Here is a 7,781-nt window from a genome sequence, read left to right on the forward strand (position 1 = left end):
CACATTCAGTGCCTACATTTTTGCTATAAAAATCAGCCTGTGTGGAGACCAGTGATTTCCAAGGCACATAAAAGTCATTTTGTGGATCTAGGCCTAAGTGACTTGCCAAAGATTGAATACAATGTCTGGGGTAGAACCAAAAACTGAACCGACATCTCTTGAGTCCTGCTCCAGTGCCTTAACACTGAGACCATCCTTCCCTCTATGAACCTATGCTACTACTGCCTAGGCCGTCTCTACCTGATGATGTGAATAGGAGTATGTCTTCACTGCATTGTAAACTCAGATCTGTGTGACCCAGGCTTGTGTATTTAGTGTTTTCAAGCCCACCCTTGAGCATACACACTGCTTTGCAAAACCTGGGTTAACAATTGCTAGGCCCAGGTCTCTCCACTGTCCTAGCGCATCTATACTGCACTACACAGACCTGAGTCAGGTTTGCGGCTTGAGCTGCATCCATACCTCAAGATGACAGGGGGACTCAAGACTGACCCATCCCCCTGGCAGGGTCCTAGGACCTTGGCCCTGAGTGCTTGCTGACCCAACTCAGACAGGTTCACATGTGAACGGAAAAGGAGTTTGGTCTCAAATCTGAGTCAGAGCCCTGGCTTAGTGTGCAGAGTAAACATACCCTCTAATGGATAGACCGTTGCTGGACCTCCAATAGCATGTTTTATATAGGCATATAATGATCATTGTCAACCACTCCTCTGATGTTGGTCTGCTCAATGGTCTCTCTGTTTCCATGAGCTTTTCACTGCAAATGAATTTATGTTTCTTTGTGGATTGGAACTGCAATCTGGCACTCTCTCCCCAAAGGGGAGTGAAACAGAAGGGTGTCCTAGGACAAGGACATTAATCTTAAATAAGGCGATTCCTCCTGAGCATGGCATTGATAAGTGCAGTCATGAATCTAAATTTCTTTTTAATTGTGCAATTAAGGCTGTAGAGTAAGCTTGCAGTGCAAGAAGGGTTGTACACGTTTAGACCTCCACTCTGAAGAAACATCAGCTCCATTTAAAATCAGTCTTGCTTCAAAACCTCTTGCTCTTCTTATTTTGATACCATTGCCAGTACCTCCAATTCCCCTAACTCATCAAAAGCTAGGTCTGAACCACTTTCCTTCATTACTCATGGAAATGAGGACATTGGTTCAGGCTGATACCCCATGCAGATAGCCAGTGCAAGGCTATGAACCACTCAAATTCAACTTAAGCCCTCAAAATAGACCCTAAATAGGCTTCGTTGTGGCTCTCTGAATTTCACCCTGAGAACACATCATCAACAAGCCATGTAACGGAGATACTTAAACTTTATTTACCAATGAGAAAATCATGTTCTGATCTATGAGTACACAATATATGTATTTCTCAGCATGACTTTATTATAAAATACCAAGAACATGTCTTTAATAGCATTTGTTGGAAAATGCCAATTGTCTTTTACAATACATTTTGTAGAACTTTTTTTTCCTAAACTTCCCTCAAGAATATTTGGGATTTTCAATGAAAAACTGAAACTGCATTTTTTTCTAAATGTGGTATTTTGATTTGCCTCTCTCTCCCTATTCTCCCCCAATTTTCCAGCGCCAAAACTTTCTGCATTTTTTCCCCAATTTTTCATCAAGAAACTCTAAAACTTCAACAGAAATAAAAAATTTCCACAAAATTGGTTTCCACTGAAAAGTGATTGTGATGGAATTTTTTTCAACCAATTCTAGTCTTGAGCTATGAATAAAACAACTGTTTTGATAGTACCTATCCTCATTTGACTTTTCTCTTCACTCCAAATACCACTTATCACACTGAACGCTGATTCCAGAGAAAGGCTACCACTGAAAATGCTACTTGGTGTAACAATATCTCACAAACAGCATTTTCTGGTTGTGAAATGAAAACCCATAACACTTCAGGACTCTGAGATCTCCTATGAAAAGCTGAGTAGCATGGTCATTTTAGTAATAATGCTTCCTTTCTCTTGTCTTTCTCTGTCTTGTCTATTTGGCTGTCTTTCACTATTTGTTTGTACTTCACCTAGGGCCCTGTCAGAAGGTCAGAGCAGGCTCTCCCACTTTTGTGCCTGCACTGTATTTAAGCTGGTATAATAAAAAGCCTTCTTTTGCTGGATCAACCAAGTGTCTTTATTTACTGTGCTTGTGCAGTTCCCAGATCCCCCAACAGTTAGTACCCCACAGACCCTCAAGGCTTCCATGTTGGTAAGGAGGGAGACAGACAGACTGACTACCCTCCTAGGCTAGCCTCCTCACTGAGCTTTGCCCAGGCTTTTATAGCCCTCTCCTGCTTCAGACCAGCTGTCACTACTTAGCTCCATATGTTTCTCTGAGCCAGCCCTCCTTAGGGCTTGCAGCTGTGCTCACTGCTGAGTACCTGCATCTCTACACTGGCCTCCTGGCCCCAGAGCAGGCTGCCACCAGCATTTTGGTAGGGCTTCAAGTGCCCTGCCACAGGCCCTAAGCAGAGCTGGGCATTCTAGAGTATTACAAATAAGAAATACTATCTTGGAAATACCTAGTAGGGGTGCATGAGCAAACCTCAGAATCTCGAGCATTTGTGAACCCCTTAAGCTATTTTTGAGGTTTGCAAGGTTTGAAAAAAACTCTTACCTTCTCAGATCTTTTTCTTCTGTAATTTACTCCCACGGGATTTTTTTGTTTTCAGACTAAGCTGGTGAATAATGAGTAACTGCAACTGTGACAAGATGAGGCTGGATTCTACTTTTCAAACTCATTCCCGAATAAAAACATTTGGGATCTTCTCAACTGTATATGCTTTTTTGTTGTTCTCTTACACTTTTCTTAGCTGCAGTAAAGGCCAGCAGGTGATAGCGAGCTGTATAAAGTGGTGAGAGCATGGGGTCTAGGAGTCAGTGCTTCTAATAGTCTCAGCTCTGCAATTGATTTTCTCCTTGCTAATTTGCTGAGCACTCAAACCTTGCTTCACCACAGTTCACCAGTCTTTAAAATGAATATGACTGCCTGAAATATAGTTATTTAGTGATTTTGCATGGGTGTTTTAAGACTAAAGGAATTAATGTTTGTAAAATGCTTTGGGATCATTTCCATATTAATGTCTAGTACCTATATAGTCATTGCTGCTTTCCATAGGTTTGATGAGAAATTCTATTGGTATCGTTTATCTCACTATAATGTACACATACTGGATTCTTTAGGAAACAGCAATGACATTTTAAGTGGCAGTGAGATACCTATAGGCCCGGATTGTCAGCTGGTATAAATTGGCTGATGAAATTAATGGAGCTATGCTGATTTACACCTGTCTGGCCCATAATGGTTCCTGCAGATTTTCAGTGCTGAAGCCTGCCAAGTGTGCTTTGCTTCTTGACACTGCACCACACATTTAATCCACTCTAGATGAAGTCCATCGAATGGAAAATCCAGACCCTTTTTGATTTTCATATGATAACCTTTGATAATGCTTCAGATCCTTCGAAAAACACTGTTCCTCCCACCACACACACACACCTCATGGGAATTTATTCACAAATAGAGCTGTGAATTATTACAAGCACACACACACAGATCAACCCTTCCTCAGCTGTCTAGGTTTCAACTTCATTGCATATTCACTATTCAGGGCAGGTCTGTCAAAGCACTGTGACTAATCCTTTTGTGAAACCACACGTGTGACTGAGGCATGCTCAGAGCTGGACCTCAGTTAGGCAATGATTTGGGGCTCAGTTATGAGACCACATCAAGGAAAGGGGATGATCCTGAAAATGGATGTGTGGTTTTCATCAAATTTCTACCACATGGGGCCAAAATAAGAGCTGTTTGTTTTTTTTTTTTTGGTTTGCTGGCAATTCTGAAAAGTCAGGGCAGGGGAGAAAGGGGTTATTTTTCTTGCCATGATGTTCAAGTCTTGGGAAGATAATTAAAATAAACAGCAATGTTTTGGGCAGCCAGAATCACATTTTGTTCTCTGGCATTCAAACTCAAGAAGGGAAACAACTCATCAGCCCATTGTTTGAGCTCTTTTATTTTAATGGTCTGATTGACAGATGAAATTTTTCCACATACTGTCGTGAGCTGTTTTCAGTGGTTTCTTGCAGTGCCTTCAGTGAAAGAAATCCAGTAATCAGTAATTTGCTATGGTATGTGGTGTCTGTCAATGCTGGTCCATAAGGCTGTTCCTCCTTTCTCTCTCTTTCCCTGTGAAACTGTTGAATTGATGCTCCTTACATGCTATTACACGGTGAGGGATTTTAATTCCAGGATAATATTGTGCAAGGATCATGCTAATAATAATTCCTTGCACTTCTCTGGCACCTTCCAAAGCACTTTGCAAACATCAGTGAATTCAGTCTCACAGCATCCCGTTATTCCCACTGTACATGGGAGCAAATAGAGCCATAACGAGTCATGCACATAGTGACACAGCATAAGTGGCAGAATTAGGAACAGATTGCCTGACTCCTCAGTCCTAGACTTTAACCACTAGATCATGCTTCCCCTCTCAAAGTTACTAATCTAGGAATTGTCCCTATGCCAGCAAAAATAATTGTGAATCAAGAAAAGACCTAAATTTGGCAAATGTTGAGTTCGATTAATGCTAATCAATCAGCTCTATTTCCAAGTAAGGGATTCTTTTACCCTTTTTATGATGCTTTGGATGCTCAACCTGCATCCAAACCAACTGTGCCTCTTAGGTTTCCTCCTTCCACTGAGATTCAGGGAACTATGTGGCACCTGATTACATGTTAATATAAGACCATGGTGACTCTGCCATATTGAAATAAACCAGTGGTGCATCTAGTCCAGTATCCTGTCTCAGAGTATAGCTACAGGAGTCAATATAAAAGGCCAGCTCTTTTCATCCTTCTCCCTGCAGGCATCAAATCTGAAGGCAGCTTTTCACACATATACACACACCTGTTTGTGATGTCATTCAGTATTTTTCTATTCACGTGTTTAGTTGATATTGGTATGGCACAAAACTGAAAGGCAGCAGTTCAATAGGTCAAAAGAGCCACAAGCAAAATGTCAACTCCCACAATTTATTATCTAAATACAAGATTTTCATGCTTAACTTTCCTCAACTTCTTCCTAAACCAGACTCTGTTTCCTAATGCAATTCCCCAACCATTTAGTTAAGCCCCTGGGAAAAGAGGAGGATCGTTGCAATGTGGACCAAATGGGGAAAACATGCAATAACTGTCTATCTTTGTTTAGCTAATTTAATCTCTAATCCAGTGCATATAGTCTATGATGTGTGTGTGTGTGTATGAATACTTGTCAGTCCTTGTTATTTTCTTCATAGTCATTTTATCTGGCAAGCACTGCACGTTTTATAGTGCAACAGAGCTGTGTGAGACTCATGGGTTGTTTTTTTGCCCCATGTAATTTGAGGTGATATTTTGCCAGTTCATTTTAGGGCAATTATCAATCCCATAAATATTGTGAATGTGACAGTTCTGCCAACTAGTATCTTTCCCGTTTGAAAAATACACTTTCTGAATTCTCACTCCTTTCCCATGCAAGCTCAGTAAATTATCGCAAAAGACAATTGGGCATCCCATGGGTGCTCTTAGTTTCTGAGCAATACGGCAATGGCAGGAGATTACGGTAATGGCAGGGATACTGCTTGCTACGGCAGCATAGCAGTAAAGTTGCTGCTGCTTCTTGACAGTGTGGCGCTGAACATTGCAAGTGGCAGGGAACGGAGGTTTCAGAGAAGCTGGCCCCAAGTCCCTCAGCCATTGGGACACAGGAATTAGTGTAATTGTGAGTCATCAAAACACAAGGGGAGTTAAAAAGGGGGTGAGAGACTGGTGGAATCTCCGGCAGAGTTCCCCATCCCTGCATGCAGAGAGGACACTGCAGTGCTGTGCTATGGGCTGGCTGTGAATGTCATTCCCAGATGCTCAGCAACAGGAGCTGTGCAGCCTCCCAGGAGGTGAGTGTGGGTGAAGGGCAAAGGTAGGGCAGAGTCTCACGTCTGGAGACTCTAGCACACAGGGTGAGGGTCGGGATGGATGTTGGGTTGTTTGGAGCATATATGTATTATACCTTCTTCCTTTTTTGCCTCGCTTATCTTTTTTCTGCCTTCTCCTTTCTTTTACTTGCTGGGAAGTTTTATTTCATGCACTTGGGAATGCAGTTTGATCATTTAATTCCCTTTTCCATCATCAGCCTTATACTAAATAATAATATCAGAAAATGCTTAAAACGATGGAGGTTTCATTTTTCACTTATGTGCTTATTCTAAACCTTCCTTTTCCCTGGAGTAACTCGAGGTCTCATTCCCTCCTCTGGAAAGACAAATGTAAATGTAGCATTGGAAGGAAGGCAAATTCCCACTGTGGAAAGAAAGCGACCTTTTCTTCCCCACCGCCCTGTGCATCTGAATTTGGGAATCCACAGGTGCTAAAATAAGACTTTTATTTTTATTTCCATTCCTGTAGAAAAATACACACTCCTGGGATTCATAGATGAGATGATTTTTGCTGCTGGATTGGTGGGAGTGTGTTTAATCAGACAGGAGAGTTAATTTGCAAGAGATAATACAGTGAGCTTGCCCATAAGAATTTACTGAGGTTCTTCTTATCTGGGAACTGAGGTCTGTGTTGCTATTGATGGCCTTTCAAATATCTGATCAGTGCTTGAACAGGAAACCGAGACCTTCCCTAGCATTATAAGAGAGGATTAGCTGTCACTTATAACTAACCTTCATGCCCTTTTTGCCTCAAATTCCTATCTTCATTCTCACATTTCCATCGGATGTATCTTTTTTCCATCTTTATTCAGCCAAGGATGGATTTGGCCTCCAGATGTTTTGAAATGCTATTCCAGCCAGCAACAACTCATTCTTTCTGCAACAACCCATCGATTTCACAAGTCACTTTCCCCTGTAGCTTTCTAAAATGTACAGCTTATCTCAACTAATGAGCAGTTTGATCTGTAAGGGAGTCACTTTGGGGGATTCTATACTAAATTCTGGAGTTGCAGATTTGGTTCACAATCAGTTTCTCGTTCTGATTTTTGTCCCTTTGTATCTTTAATAAGTGGTCCCTGTAGGCAAATTAATGATCAGGGTTGATTGTTTTACCCTCAGGTCAATGGACGGCAGGCTTTTGCTGAATGTATAACATTGTTTCTTAGCTGGGGGTATGGAGAGGTGGTCAGAAAAATTGATCAGGCAACAAAAATTGATATTGGTCTGTGCTGTCTGGCACAACATCAGCCAAATAGCAGAGCTTCCACTGAATGGAAGGGACTGGGATATTAATCTAATATCATAGCTGATGTGAAGGGTTTACTAAAATAGATTCCCAGGCTCCAGAAAATATTTCTGCTTGGGAAACCACAGCAATAGGTAGTCATGAGCTCTCTGAATCATGTTGTTCATGTCTTTTCACCTCCCTTAGGTGGGCCCCATGTCAGAGAAGAGCACAGTATCAAGGTGCAAATGTCCCCTTTCCTTTTGAGCCTACAACAAGCTGGTGTTAATAAGCCCAGATCCTTGGCCCAGGGGACCAAGCAGCAAGACAACAACTTTCCCAGAGACTCATAAACTTCTGATCAACACATCAAGACGATGAAGCCTGCTACAGATGAGCATCCTTCAGCTGGAAAATCACAGAAATGATGGGCATCATGACCACTGCCGAGGTTTCTACAAAGCTAGGTGCGAAATAGAGTTACAACACAGAGAAGGCCAGCGAAAGTGTCACCAACTTCCTGTTAGGAGGAATCCAAATTAAGACACTGGAGATTTTTACATTATTCCCTTCACCTCTGCAAA

The sequence above is a fragment of the Gopherus evgoodei genome, chromosome 2 (genome assembly GCF_007399415.2).
Source record: "Gopherus evgoodei ecotype Sinaloan lineage chromosome 2, rGopEvg1_v1.p, whole genome shotgun sequence".
In the NCBI taxonomy this organism is placed as follows: Eukaryota; Metazoa; Chordata; order Testudines; family Testudinidae; genus Gopherus; species Gopherus evgoodei.